This window comes from Vulpes vulpes, chromosome 5 (assembly GCF_048418805.1).
Source record: "Vulpes vulpes isolate BD-2025 chromosome 5, VulVul3, whole genome shotgun sequence".
Classification (NCBI taxonomy): domain Eukaryota; kingdom Metazoa; phylum Chordata; class Mammalia; order Carnivora; family Canidae; genus Vulpes; species Vulpes vulpes.
The window spans coordinates 31,162,141-31,178,982 of record NC_132784.1 but is presented as its reverse complement, the minus strand read 5'-3'; positions in this window follow the sequence as shown (position 1 = coordinate 31,178,982).

The window sequence follows — 16,842 nt, the reverse complement described above, 5'->3', positions numbered from 1 at the left end:
GACACAAGTGGAAAGATATATCCCATCCTCATGGATTAGAAGAACAAATATTGTTAAAATGTCTATACTATCCACCTGAGTGGCTCAGTTAAGCGTCCAATCCTTGATTTTGTCTCAGGTCATGATCTCAGAGTCATGAGATCAAACTCTGCATCAGGCTTCACTCTGGGCATGGAGCCTACTTAAGATTCTCTCTCTCCCTCATCCTTTCCGTCTGCCCCTCCCCACCACTTGCATGCTCACTCTCTCTCTTGCTCTCACTCTCAAAAAAGAAAATCTAGACTGTCCAAAGCGATCCACAGATTTAATGCAATCCCTACCAAAATACCAACAACACTTTTCACAGAACTGGAACAAAAAATCCTAAAATTGGCACAGAACCCCAGAAGATTCCAAATAGCCAAAACAAATTTGAAAAAGGTAGAGGTATCACAATTCTAGATTTCAAGTTCTACTATAAAACCATAATAATCAAAACAGCATAGTAGTGGCATGAACACAGCCACACAGATCAAGGAAATAGAATGAGAAGCCCAAAAAACCCACAATTATACAGTCAATCACTTTGGACAAAGGAGGAAAGAATACACAATAGGGGGAAAAGCCTCTTCAAATGGTGTTGGGGGAACTGGATGGTGACATGCAAAGAATGAAACTGGACTAATGGCTTACACTATACACAAAGATAAATTCAAAATAGATTAAGGGCCTAAATGTAAGACCCGAAACTATAAAAATCCTAAAAGAGAGCACAGGCAGTTATTTCTCCAACATCAAACATCACACCTTTTTTCTAGATAGGTCTCCTGAGGCCAGGGAAACAAAAGCAAAAATAAACTACTGGGACTACATCAAAATAGAAAGCATCTACACGGAAGGACAAAAATCAACAAAACTAGAAGGGAACCTACAGAATGGAAGAAAATATTTGCAAATGACATATCCAATAAAGAGTTAGTATCCATAATATATAAAGAACTTATACAACTTAACACTCCCAAACCAAATAATCTGATTTAAAAATGGGCAGAAGATGGGATCCCTGGGTGGCTCAGCGGTTTAGCACCTGCCTTTGGCCCAGGGCATGATCCTGGAGTCCCGGGATCAAGTCCTGCGTTGGGCTCCCGGCATGGAGCCTGCTTCTGTCTCCTCCTGTGTCTCTGCCTTCTCTATGTCTAAGATAGATAGATAGATAGATAGATAGATAGATAGATAGATAGATAGATAGATAGATATAAATCTTTAAAAAAAAAGGGGGGGGGCAGAAGACATGAATACACATTTCTCCAAAAAAGATAGACAACAGAAAAAAAGATACTCAACATTACCCATTAGGGAAATTCAAACAAAGCTACAATGAGATATCACCTCACACCTTTCAGAATGGCTAGAATAAAAAACACAAAAAACAAATGCTGAAGAAGATGTGGAGAAGAAGGAACCCTAGAGTGCACTGTTGGTGTGAGTGGAAACTGCTATAGCCACTGTGGAAAACAGTATGGAGGGTCCTCAAAAAAAATAAAAAATGGAAATATGTGATCCAGTAATTATGCTACTGGATATTTACTTAAAAAAATAATAATAAAAACATTAATTGAAAGGGATACAGGTTTATTGCAGCATTATTTACCATAGCCAAATTGTGGAGGCAGCCCCAAGTATCCACTGACAGATGAATAAAGAAGACATGCATATCTCTCTCTCTCTCTCTCTCACTCTCTCTCTCTCTCTCTCTCTCTCACACACACACACACACACACACACACACGGATATCATTCAGCCATAAAAAATGAAATCTTGCCATTTGCAACAACACGGATGGAGCTAGAGACTATAATGCTAAGTGAAATAAACCATCAGAGAAAAACAAACACCATATGATCTCACTCATATGTTTTAAGAAATAACTGAGCAAAGGGTGGGGGGGGGGGGGGGAGAAAGAGACAAACCAAGAAAAAGACTCTTGACTAGAGGACAAACTGATGGTTACCAGAGCAGAGGTGGATGGAGAGATAGGTGAGATAGATGATAAGGATTAAAGAGTACACCTAGCATCATGAATAATGTATAGAATAGCTGAGTCACTATATTATACACTTGAAACTAATATAACATTGTATGTTAACTATACTGGAATTAAAGTAAAAAAATTTTAAAGAGAGTCCAAATCAATTCAGGAATTTATTTAATCCCCACATCCTCTATGAAGCCTTTCCTAACTACTCCATCCCTCACTGATCATTTCTTTTCCTTCATCTGTATATCAGTTGGTACACCACACCATTTTGCACTTGATTGTACACAATTTTTTTTGTATTTTTGTCTTAAACTGTTCTTCTCATACCTTAGTCCTTAGTAAATTTAGACACAGCACTAAACATGCAGTAATAGTCTTCATTCTCATCTTACTAACCGGGATATTTTAATTTTTTTCATAAGTTTTCTTTGCCCAACCCCTTCATTTTGTGTCAATACAATGTATATAAGCTCTAACTTAATTATCCTGAAGATTAAAATTCAGCCTTTGAACATAGGACTTCCATTCATATTATTGGAAGTTACAATCACTTAAAACTATGTTGCTACTAGAAACCTGTAGTAATTAAGATAGAATAGTATTGCCATAAAGTTAGACAAACTGTCTAATGAACAGAAAAAGTCTAAGAAACAGACCTCTACATAAGTAGCCACTCAATTTATGACCAACATGACACTGCAGTGCAGTCAGAAAAGGATGATCTTTTCAATATATATGGCTGGATCAGTGGATCTTCATAGGAAAGGGATATACTTTTACTTTACGCCATACTGAAAAATCCCTTCCAGATGGGTTGTAAATCTAAACGTACAGCATAGGGAATATAGCCAATGGTATGGTAACAACATTGCATGGGGATATATGGTAGTTGCACTCACGGTGAGCATAGCATAACACGTGGGGTTGTTGAATCACTATGCTGTATACCTAAAACTAATGAAACGTGTCAGCTATACTCAAATTTTAAAAATTAAAAATTAAATATAAGGAAACATTCATAAATGTGGGAAATTAAAGCTTTTTAAAAGGAGAGAAAAAAATGGTCTTTGTGACCTTACAGTAGGCAAGGATTTTTTAATAACAGGGAAACAAAACTATACAGTGTGGAAATTGATTAATTTTGTCATACCAAAATCAAGAATTTTTAATTCATCAAAAGACAATGTGAAGGAGAAGACAACCAATAGAGTTGAAGACATGCATATGCAACAATCCAGCTACACACACACACACACACACAACCAATAAGACTCATCTCCAAAATATATAGAGAACTTCTAAAGTCAGTGGGAAAAAAAACCAGAAACATAACACTTAAATATTTACAAAGAAAGATATCCAAATGGCCAGTAAGCACGAGAAGGTGTTCTACTATATTAATCATCAGAAATGCAAATTAAACCCCCAATACCACACCACTTCATGTCCCCAGAATGGCTAAGATGAAGATACAAAGTGTTGACAGATGCATAGCAACTACAGAGTTGTTGAAAAATGATACACTTCAGAAAATATTTTGACAGTTCTAAACCTTAATACTTCTAAGACCTAGCAATTCCACTCTGAGATACAGACCAACAGAAATGCACACATCTGTTCAAGAAAAGACAAATACTCCTGTAAAAGTCTATACTACCACAGTACAGAAAACCCAAAAGAAATACATTGCTCAAAAGCCATCAACACTAGAATGGATATGTCAACTGGGGAATAGTCCCATAACAGGTCACTATATAATAATGAAAACAAATGATTTATGACTATTTGCCCCAGAATGATGACATTATTAAACAATGTTGTGTGAAAGAAGCCAGACACAGAAGAGGACGTGCCATATAATCAGATGCATATAAAGTCCAAAACTAAAACTGCTACTTGAAGTCAAGATGATGCTCACCCTAGGGAGGGGAGGGGTAGTGACTGCAAAGAAGGACCAGAGCTTCTGGGGTGTTGGTATTTTTTCTGAATTTGGTTACTGACTGCATAGGTATTTCAGCTGGGCAAACTTTAGTACATTTATGTGCACTTTTTTATATACGTGTTATTACTTCAATAAAAAGTTTTTAAAAATACAACCAAATGCAGTCTTACAATAGTGGGAGAGCTTACTCAAAGATAACTGGTGTGATACAAAAAGATCCTTAAACAGTATACTTTTTTAAAAAAGGGATTACAATTTATAATTAACTTTGAAAAAACTATGAAACAAAATTGTTCTTAAATATTTAGGTATAAGTTCAACTATCCATTAATTCTTAGATTAAATAAAGCAACAGATTTGCAAGCCAATTCATTTTTCTTAAGCATTGTATTAGATCTTAAGCATTATATCAGATCTAATTATATAATAAATTAGATATTTTACATTTTTTATGACATGATCATTTTGGCCAAGAGTTTAAAGAGTTTTCCAAGAACCTCTTTGGATACTTAAATCATTCTTTTAGAGTTTCTTTTTTTTTTTAACTTTTTTTTAAATTTTATTTATTTATTTATTCATGAGAGACACAGAGAGAGGAGGCAGAGACACAGGCAGAGTAAGAAGCAGGCTCCATGCAGGGAGCCCGACATGGGACTCGATCCTGGGTCTCCAAGATCACGCCTTGGGCCAAAGGCAGGCGCCAAACCACTGCACCATCCAGGGATCCCCCTTTTAGAGTTTCTAATATTTAGTCATCCTCATAGGTTTTTCTCTCTTTAATTATTAATCAACCTAATAGTTGTTTCATCATATTCAATTATTTCATAAAATGTTTCATTTTTATTACATTTGCAATTTTACTTCATTTTATTTACCTGTCATGCCATGGTTATTAAATTTGCTTCCTTAAAAGGAAAACAGGCAAAACAGATAAGGTTGCAATGCTATATAGTTTGCTCTGATCTTATCCTATAAAAAATGGAGGTTCTTGATGCTTTAATTTTGTTTTGCGTAAGATTATATTTAAATTATCACTTCTTACATAGTCTAGGATAAAGAGCAATATTCCTGCATTAAAAATGAGTGGTAATTTAATGATACAAAAATAGGCCTTAAATTTTTTAAATAATGGTTTGTACTCATAGCCTACGCTCTTTTCCTAGAAGTTGAATTTTTAGTAGTTTTGGAGAGTAAAAGCCATTCTTGTCACAAACTCCATGAACAGGTGCCTGCTAAAGGTCCAGTTCTTTTGCTGGAAGAATGCTTCAGCACAGTGCCTATCATGCCTATCACATAGATGCTCACTAACAGGTGTCCTAAAATAGATGCTGACTAATTTAATGATGGTTCAGAAAAGTAATCCAGATTTGACGGTCAAACTGAAATTTTGTCTTCATGTCCATTTTAATCCCAAAACCTTGTGTAGAAAGAGCCCCAATTAGTTTCAGATTAGTTCAACATGTTTTATAATTGCAACACAATTGGAACATTTAATGAAATACACTGCCTATCTCCCAAATATTGCCTGGTACATAATTACACTAAAAAAATGTCACTTTTTACCTGAAATTCAAATTTATCTGAGTGCATGCTTTTTATTTGCAAAACCAGGTGACCCTAAGTGAATGACAACAATGCTGTCAAGTAGTGATTTTTCTTCTCTCCAGTTTTACTAAACCTAGTTGACAATATATAAGTTTAAGGTATATACATACCATAATGATTTAATATATGGATAATTGCAAAATGATTGTCACAATAACTTTAGTTAACACCTATCACCTCACAGTTACATTTTTTTTCTTGTGGCAAGAACTTTTAAGGTCTACTCTCTGAGAAACTTTCAAATATACAATATTGTTAACTATGATCACCATGCTGTTTAATATATTCTCATATCTTATAACTAGAAATTCATACATTTTCACTACCTTCACCTATTTCTCTCAACCCATCTATGGGGACTGACAACTACCAGTCTGTTCTCTGTTTCTGTTAATTAACATTGTTTGATTCTGCATATAAGTGAGGTCATGCCGAACAGGCCTTTCTCTGACATTTCACTTAGAATTACACCCTCAAGATTCATTCATGTCACAAATGGTAAGATTTCTTTCTCCTTTTCTGGCTGAATAATATTCCATATATACGCACCCCATTTTCTTTATCCCGTATCTGCCCGTGAACACTTAGGGTTTCATGTCTTGGCTATTGTATGTATGGACATGTTGAATCACCCTGCCGTACGCTTGAAACTAATATTACACTGTATGCTAACTGGAATATAAATAAAAACTTGTTTTAAAAGATGACAAAAAAAAATCAATGGAATAGAAAAGACAACCTGTGAAAAGGGAGAAAGCATTTGCAAGCCACATATCTGATAAGAGGTTATCCAAAATACATAAGAAATTCATGCAACTGGGACGCCTGCGTGGCTCAGCGGTTGAGTATCTGCCTTTGGCTCAGGTTATGATCCCTGAGTCCCGGGATTGAGTCCCACATCAGGCTCCCTGCAGGGAGCCTGCTTCTTTCTTCCTCTGCCTATGTCTCTGCCTCTCTCTCTCTGTCTCTCATGAACAAATAAATAAATTCTTTAAAAAAAAATTATGCAACTCAGTAGCAGAAACACACACACACAAAGAAAAAAAAACATGAAAAACTCAGATAATTTAATTTAGAAATAGGCATAGGGACTGAATAGTCCTCTTTCCAAATAAGGTATTCAAATGGCCATCAGGTGTGAAAAGGAAAAGGTGCTCATCATCAGTAATGATCAGGGAAATGCAAATCAAAACCGCAATAAGATAACATCTCACACCTTTTAGAAGAGCTACTATCAGACAAAAAAATAGGAAATGCTAGGAAGGATCTGAAGAAAAGGGGACCTTTGTACACTGTTCTTGGAAATGTACATTTGTGCAGCCATGATGGAAAACAGTATAAAGAGTCTTGGAAAACTGAAATCGAGCTATCGTATGATCTGGCAATTCTACTTCTGGGTATATATCCAAAGGAAATTTAATCACCATCTCCAAGAGACATTTGCACTTGCATTCTCATTGCAGCATCTTTTACAATAGCCAAACAATAATGACTTGCAATGGTGAGATTACAGAGAAACTTTAATAGAGCAGCAGACTGAAATTTTTTTTAAATGTACCAATATCTACTAAGAATAGAAGTACCCTCCTGAAAAGGGTACAAGATTTGATGATCCTTGAATAATCAGCACTTTCAGAAGTGACTAATGCATCCATGACTCATTTTTTTCCCCTCAGGTTTTTGCCTTGAAAGATCATGGTTACTGTAGCTCACTGATTGCTTCCCCCCCACCCCCCTATTTTTCTTTAAAAACTATGACTCAGTTACAGCCTTAATATTGGACTCAACAATATTTTGAAAAAGAATTTTGTTGTTCAGATTTCTATTTGATTGCAAAAGGACATCTGCAATCTACTTGTCATTTGCTTACACAGCACGTGACTGCATTTGCCATTATTTAAAGTTATTTTAGCACTTCTGGGAAGGTGGTGAGTAGGGGGATCCTAAACCCACCTCGTCCCATGGACACACCTAGATAGTAGCGACAGCAGTGCAACTAACCCAAAGACAGCCTCAACGCTGGAAGAACAGACTACCCACTGTTAATCTGTAGGGGCCACACTGAAAGAGTAGGAGAGGCAGAGACACAGTCCAGGACTAAACCCCAAGTGAGACTAAACCAAAACAGGAGGAACAAACACCACGTATGGAGAAGGGAAACGAGCAGAAACCACACCAGGCATCCCAGACACAGGGCACCCACCTTGGGAAGACAAGTCCTTATACCATGTGGCTTTGAAAACTAGGGGGCCTTAATATCAGGAGGTTTTACAATCAGTGGGGCTGAACACTGGGTACTTTAAAAATCGGCAGGCAACCCTCTGGGAGAGCCTGAGGGCAACAGACCACGGAGTCTCTGCCACTGAAGAGCATAACAAATAACATCTCAAAGATACAGCACAGATGCAAGTTTGAAAAGCTCATGAGGCATACACGAAGGAGATCTATTTACTAATCTCAGAACGTAGATTGGAGGGGCAAGAATCATCAGGAGACCTCTCCAAGGACAAAAAAGCTGGCAGGCACCATTTCTCTCCACACCCCTAACTTCCCACACTAGATAGCCTGACAGCTGCAGGAACCAGTGGAGGCCTCTCTACCTACACTGCTGACCATTCGCCCTGCCCTTACATTATGCTGAGGTTCCTCCTATTTCAACCCACCCTACTCAATGCAGGAGTCCCTTCAAAGAAGCTCTTGTCATATCCAGCAGGCAGCTCTTTCAGGAACCAGTGTCACACCAAAGTGACTCCTGCCCTGGGGAGGGGAGAAGGTAATAACCATACACACAGTACACAACCCATCTGACTATCCATCCCCAACACCAAAAAACCTCTAGGATGGCAACTCAAACACTTTGAGTGGAAAGAAAGGGTCATAATCAAGAATAAGGAAATTATGAAAAGAATCTCACAAATAGAAATCAAAGTGACACATTAACAGAGAAAGGGGAAAAATCATATCATCACCTTAATAGATGCAGAAAAAACATCTGACTAAAGACAACACCCATTCAAAATAAAAACCCCAACAAAGTAGGTTTAAAGGGAAAATAAAGGCCACGTAAGAAGAATGCACAACTAACGTCATATTCAGTGGTGAGAAACAGAGCTTTCCCTCTGAGATCAAAACCACAGAAGATTGTCCCTCACCAGTTTTATTCAATAAAGTACTTAAAGTCCCAGCACCAGCAATCAGACAACTAAAGAAATAAAAGGATAAGAGGAAAACATTCACTATTTGCAGATGACATGATACAATGTAGAAAACTCTAAAGATTCTACCAAAAAACTACTGCAACTAATAATTCAGTAAAGTTGCAAGATGCAAAAGTAATATAAAGAAATCTGTTCCATCTCTATGTTAATAATGAAGCCACAGAAAGAGAAACTAAGAAAAAAAATCCCATTTACAACTGCACCAAAAAGAATGACACTTAACCAAGGAATTGAAAAACCTGTACACTGAAAACTATGAAACACTGATGAAAGCAACAGAAGATACCACAGACAACTGAAATAAATTCCATGCTCAAGTATTAGAAGAACCTAGATTATTAAAATATCTATAATATTCCATGCAATTTATAGATTTATTTTTAAAAAATATTTATTCATATGAGAGAGAGAGAAAGAAAGAAAGAGAGAGGGGGGCAGAGGGAGAAACAGGCTCCGTGCAGGGAGTCTGACGTGGGACTTGATCCCGTCTCCAGGATCATACCTCGGGCTGAAGGTGGTGCTAAACCACTGAGCAACCCAGCCTGCCCCAATTTATAGATTTAATGCAAACCCTCTCAAGATTCCAACAACATTTTTTTACAGAACTAGAGTAATCCAAGATTTGAAATCCCAGATTTCAGGGTATACTACAAAGCTGCAGTAATCAAGACAGTATGGCACTGGCAACAACAACAAAAAATAGACACACAGATCAGTGCAACAGTAGAGAGCCAAAATTAACCCACACTTACATGGTCAAATAACCTATGACAAAGCAGGCGAGATTATACAATGGGGAAAAGACAGGATCTTCAGCAAATGGTGCTGGAAAAGTGGACAGCTACAGGCAAAAGAATGAAACCAGACCACTTTCCTACACCACACACAGAAACAAACTCTAAATGGATTGAAGACCTAAACAGAGACCTGAAACCATAAAACTCCTGCAAGAAAACAGACACGAACGTCCCTGACATCAGTTGTAGAAGCATTTTTCTAGATACGTGTTCTAAGGAAAACCAAAGGCAAACTGAACTACTGTCACTATACCAAAACAAAAGGCTCTGCACAGAGAAACAACCCAGTAACAAAGCAAAAGACAGCCTACTGAATGGGAGAAGACATTTGCACATAACATATCCAATAAAAGCTTAATATCCAAAACATATAAAGAACTTCAACAACTCAACACCAAGAAATTTCAAGTAAAACAATTAAAAATTGTTAATTTTTAAGAGGACCTGCAGACATTTTCCCACAGACCCACGCAGACGGGCAACAGGCGCATGAGAAGAGGCTCAACATCACTCATCATCAGGGAAAGTCCAATGCAAACCACAGGGAGAACCACGTTATACCTGTCAGAATGGCTAAAGTCAGCAACACAAGAAATAACAGGTGTTGACAAAGATGTGGAGAAAGGGAACCTTCATGCAGTGTTGGTGGGAATGCAAACTGGAGTAGCCACTGTGGCAAACACTATAGATGTTCCTCAAAAAATAAAACAGAATTACCAAATGATCCAGTCATTCTACTGCTGGGTAGTTACCTACCCCCCCCAACCCTAATTCAGAAAGATATTTACACACTTATGTTTATTGCAACATTATTTATAATAGCCACATATGGAAGCAGCCCGAGTGTCCATCCATAGATGAATGGTTAAAAGAAGGTATGGGGTATATATAACACGGACTATTACTCAGCCTTTAAAAAGAATGAGATCTTACCATCTGCTACAACATGGGTTGACCTAGAGGGTGTGATCCTAAATGAAATAAGCCAGTCAGGCAAAAACAAATACCTAGGACTTGACTTCACTTGGGTGTGGAATTTAAGAAACAATACAAAACAACAACAAAAACCCAGACTCTTCAGGACAAAAGAACAAACTGGTGGTTGCCAGAAGGGAGGCTGTTGGGCCATTGGGTGAAATAAAGAGTTTAAGGGCACACTTACCTTGAGGAGTGTTGAGAAATACAGAGAACTGAGGAATCATCACAGTGCACATCTGAAACTAACAGAACACTGTGTGTTAATTATACTTGAGTAAAAAAAAAAAAAAGAACAAAGTTATTTAAAATACTATGAATTCCGTATCTGATGTTATAGAATCTTAATGAAAACAGCCCAAGACTAAAGCTGTTTAAACAGATTTAAATCACTGGTTTGGTCAAAGGAAGACTGTTTCGGCACAGAGTGAACAGCTGGGAGAGAGATGGTGAAACTGTGGGGTTTTTTGCAGTAACTAAGTTATAGTAATGAGATTTGTCCTATATTAAGGCCGCGTGGGTTAAAATACCTTTGCAGAGTCAAGTGGTCACTCATGGGAAATAAATGAACTCTCATGGGACCCTGGGGCATGAATCAGTGACCTGGAAGAGGCAATTAATCCCAAATGGACGAGCACCAGGCTTTTAGGTTGCTCCCAAGTGCCCTCAGGACCAACCAGAGGCCGGCCTGCTGCCTGCTGTTGGACGCCCCGGCCTGAAGCTCTGCCCCGACTCAGACCGCAGTGTCTGCGCTGGCAACAATGGCTTCAGCCGATGGGAGGACACCTGAGCTGGAGACACCACAAATATTGAGACTATAAAAGCTTTATAGACTTTGTTACGGAAATTTTGTTTCTGACAGTTAACACAGGTCCTCCAGCAAATCGGAGGGGAGGCGGTCGAGTGAAAAAGACGGGATGTCCCAGGTAGGTCTCAGCAAACTCCTGGCCTGCTTCTAAAACGAATCCTGTTCTCCATTTAAAAATTCAGTGTAAAAAATAAAATAAAAAATAATAAATAAATAAATAAAATAAAAATAAAAATTCAGTGTATTTTCACTGGCAAGTGAAAGACTCTGGAAGTGCAGGATTGCCTTTAGCTGCCGGCCTCTCCACTACGTCCCTCCATCCCCCAGTGCAGACTAATCCACGGCGAATCACGTCCTTTCACAGGAACACAGACAAATACACATTTCGGGGGGTGGGGTGCAGAGAAACAAGCTTGTGAATACCTTGGGAACAAAGCAACTTCACAAAGAAGAACAAAATAGCTATATATATGATGCATGTTTATCTAATGTAAAATATTATGTTCAGGGACGCCCGGAGGGCTCAGTGGTAGAGCTCCTGCCTTCGGCCCAGGTCGTGACCCCGGGGTCCCAGGATCGAGTCCCACGTCGGGTTCCCCGCAGGGAGCCTGTTTCTCCCTCTGCCTGTGTCTCTGCCTCTCTCTCTCTGTCTCTTGTGAATAAATAAAATCTTTTAAGAAAATATTCCATTCAAAGGTATCCATGTGAATATCTCAAATGGAAAAGGAAAAGAACCCTGATTTTACCGACCTGATTCAACGTTCTCCCAGATGTTTAAAACCATAGGACGCAGTGATACTTTTGACCAATAGATGTCACCATCTAATTGTGTACAAAGTCCTCAAATTTGGAGCTTCAGTTTTGCAAAGAATTTGGGGTTTCTGATTTTGTAAAGAATACCCTACCTCATCAATCCTGCCAGTGTCAAATTTATTCTGTTCAGAGAGAGGTTACCCCACATCGATAACGACCTTGTTAGTCGGTTGGCCCCTAACACTATTACCCAGATGTCACTATTCGGTTATGAAACTAGTTAGATTCTCCCGTAATAGAAAGTGGATCTCTCCAGTGTAGTAGGCCAAACTGTTGAGTACTTACACGTGTCTTTTTTCCCCCATTTTTTAAATTGTGAGTTTCTGTGACGATATCAGTGTGTCTCATGCAGGCTAATGGCTTAAATGATGTTATGAAGGAGGACTTTTAGCTCTTTTTTTTTTTTTTTTTTTTTTTTTAAGGAGAGGTTTTTTTTTTTAAAGATTTATTTATTTATAATAGACATAGAGACAGAGAGAGGCAGAGACACAGGAGGAGGGAGAAGCAGGCCCATGCCCGGAGCCTGACGTGGGACTCGATCCCGGGACTCCAGGATCGCACCCTGGGTCAAAGGCAGAGGCTAAACTGCTGATCCACCCAGGGATCCCACTTTTAGCTCTTAATACTTAAAGAAAGGGGCAGCAGTGAGACCTGGCATAGGGGGTCAAATTCATCCTCACCAGCAAGACAACTAAAGAATCCTGGAGTAATCAAGGAGTGCTGGGTTTAGCCAAAAGATCTGCTCTTTATATGGTCGCAAGTTTCCAATTAATTTCCAGTTGTTAAGCACTTGCTGCCTCCTGCTTCCATTAGAAGAGACTATGTCTGAAATATTATGAAAGCAGAAGGTTAATAAGAGGAACTACTGCGTTTAGGAAATGTAGTAATGTATTATGGCTCTAGAGTCATTAAAAATATGTAGTACTCTGAAATACAGAAAAAGTGTGTTAAAAAATGAACTGACTGGATTTTTTTTTTTATATTGCTCCACAGTAGGTGGGACAGGGCATTGATGATCCAAAGTATCTGTGAATCATAAAAGAAAAATTAAAACTTGCAATTATTTTAATATTAAGAATTTATACTCTAATTCTTTGAAAAGTAAGGTATGTAGGAATAGACACATTCATTGAAGTTTCAGATCATCGTAAGTAATAAAGCCTTACATTAGAAAATAATCTCTAGCCTTGTAGGTAAATGAGAAAAAAGCACAGAGATACTGATGCATCTTGGGTCTTTGAAATCATCTAGTTCTACCTTTTATTATTTAGAAGAGAAAATTCAAACCTTTAGAGTCTTAAGTGATTTGACCAACATTGCACTAGAATTCAGATTTGCCTGTTTTTTCTGTTGAACTATTTCTCTAATTGGCAATTTCTGATAACTCAGGTGGTTTTGAAATTAACATTTTTTTTCCTTATAAAAAAGAATTTTCAAGTACGGCATAAGCTTTTTATAAAACTGATTTTCCTTACATGATCGTCTATTTTTAAAGCAATTTTAATTAGGAACCCTGTCCCTTCTCAGAACAGTATAAGTGGCTCACAGCACCCCTACTTCATCTGGGCAGGTCTCCATTTATCAGAGCAGTGATGATAGAAATGTAAGAAGTTCTGACTAATGGTGGTGCTACAAGTAACTGAGAAAGGCCAATACTTTTGATGTTAACAAAACACTGGATTTGCTCAATGTTTAAGCTTTATAATTATACCAGTAGGGCTATAAGTTAGCACCTTTATTGCTGAAATTCCTTACTCAAAAATAATGTCATGATCTGAAACTTCTGGTTTTTCCATTGATATTTCTTTCAGAGCATGCAACATTGCCACAGTCACATTATACCAAAAGGGACAATGGAGATCTCGAGGGCTACTCATTTGATCTTGAACAGTAACTGCAAGCATTCTTGACATACATTTATTAAAACAGGTACCAGCACGTCCTTTGCTAGTTACAATCACTGCTTGTTATTACCATATAAACACAAGAGTAATGGAATAGTTTTAAAATTTGGTACTCGTATTTCTCAAACCCCATACCTTTGTTTTTTAAGTCATCAGCCCCAATATATGTGCACTCTGACTGAATTAATAAAGTCTGAGTTCTTATTCTGATGCCCTGTATGTCTGCTCCAATTCATAGAGCTTACCACATGTCTAGTCTTTGGAGGAGACAAAACTTGAGCTGGCCCACGAGGGGCAGGTCAGACCTGAATAGTGAGAAGAGAATATTCCAGGCCCTAGGAATAGTCTGTGAACAGCATGTGGCAGGGAGTGCACTGCTTTGCCTAGAGCAGCCTCGACATGCAAGGGAGGGAGATGAGGCCAGCAAAATAGGCTGGGGCTGGACTGAAAGCATTTTCTGTCCCAGAACCACAGGTTTGTACTACATGCTCTAACATTAGACACTGACAGTTGTGGAATAGGAGAACAGTCTACAGACTCAGGTTTGAAGAGAGAGATCTGCTGGCACAGGGCAGAAGTGCAGGAGAGAAGTCCCAGCGCCCTGCTACTGTACTCAGGGGCAAAGGCAAGAGAGACCTGGATTAGGACAGTCGCTGTTAAACAGGAGCTAAGTATTCCAAAAGTCAATTTTAAAGACGTTGGTGGCTTTTATTCCCTTGTTCTGCTTCTGTATCCTCCCAATCTGTAGCAGTTTTCAGCCTGGATGAATAATAGCATCATAGTAGTAATGGTAATGGCGCTTACTATGTGCCCAGCCCTTGTCTAAGTGCTTTATGTATAATAATTCATTTAGCCTTCAAATCACCCCATGAAACCAGCAGCATTTCCACTGCACAGATAGGAAAACTAAAGCTAAGAGAGGTCAGAGGATGTGGTCAGTGATAGGACAGGGAGTGACAGCCGGGAGTAGAACACCAGAGTCCTGGCCAGAGTCTAATGCCTCTCCTGATCCTCTCATTACCAAAAGTACCTGTTGGTGGGTTACAGCCCTTTAGACTCTCAAAATGCTGAAGTGGAAGTGGTGGCCAATATTCAAATGGGAATATCCAGCTGGGAGGGGAGGTGGGAATCCAGAACCCAGAGAATAGTCAGGATTGAGGAGACACCATGGAAGGGGGGTGAGACACCACGGAAGGGGGCTGAGACACCACGGAAGGAGGGGTGGAGCTCACTCGACCAACCTGAATCCCTCAAACTCCATTACTGAGTTTGGGATCAGAATTAAACCAGATTTTCCCGACTCCAGGGAAGGGGACCTCATGGGGTTCCTAGTGAGCGATGGAAACGGTGCCCACGGACTTCCTCACCAGAACTCGCAGGACTGACGTTCCGCTCATCTTTTGCTCTCTCACACTGTACTTCTAATAATCTGCTATTTAATCAAGTACTATATTCATTTCCACTTGGCTCCAGGACATCTGGGGGCTTCCGATATTCTCAAGCTCATTTTAAAAGTTCCCACCTGTCTTAGGTTTCTGAGAATCTCAACTATCCTGCCATCAAGTGTGAGCTCAGGGATCTAGACACTCATCCGGAAATCAAAGAGCTGTGTAGCATCATGGCTTAAAAGGAAAAAAACAAAACACAAGAGCTTTGCAAAAACACCCGGGTTTGGACCTTAATTCCGCCATTGGTAAGTTTCCCATCCTTGGCCAAGTTGCTTTCCTGTCTCTAATAACGTGCATCTAAGGCAAAGACTGTCAGGCTTAGAGGAAAGGACACAGACAAGGCGTTTCTTCAATTTCCTATGGAAAAGATCAGTAAATTTTAGCTGCTATCATCTGATCTGTAAAAGTGTACAATTTCATGGAATATAAGCAGTAAAAACTATCCTCAAACTGTATTTCCTTAGAGATACCATGCAAGCATTTCAAGACACACGTGACAAAACATGTTAGTACTTAATCTTATCAGTGACCGATGCTGTTTGCATAGTCAAGTCTTAAAAAGTCCTACCTGAGGCAAAACAGTTCCCATGTAGGTCACGGTAAAGGTCAGACCGTTTGTTCACATCTACTGTGATGACTCTATTTATAAGTCAGTATGGACAGAATTAGCAGTTTTTTGCACAGACATTTTCTGTTGAAATTTACATAAGTATCTCATTTACTATTCACAAAAACAGTATGGGGTAAGTGATCCCATCTCCAATTCATGAGAAGGAAATCAAACTCAGAAAAAAAATAAAAATTAAGGCCTTTACAAAGTTTTTAAGTAATGGTCTAGGAATCCAAACCCAACGTTTTGTTTTTTGCATATGAAGCTTCCCATCTTTCATACTGCATTGCCATTTGAAAAATCACTGGTCAAGCTTCTCATGTAGGTTTTGCATATTTTATTGGAAGGAAGGGCTGCTGCTGATGGGGAAGGGATTTAAATGTCATTCAAAGTGATTTGAGAGGTGATTATTTTTAGGTATTTGTAGGTGATAAATGGAAAGACATGATGATACAAGATTATATGGCAGGTGGTTCGGAGTATGTTCTGCTGCCTTTGGAAAGCAAAAGTTCAGGAAGCCATTGAGTTTTGGTTTTAGAAAAAAGATCATGGTTTTCAGACTCACTAATAAAATGCAGATTAAAGTACAATTCCTAATACTGCTACCTCCGGCATGATCCATGAGTAGTGGAATATCTTTATCATATAAATTCATATATTGTTCAACATAGACAAATACTTACATGTATCAAATACTATAAATA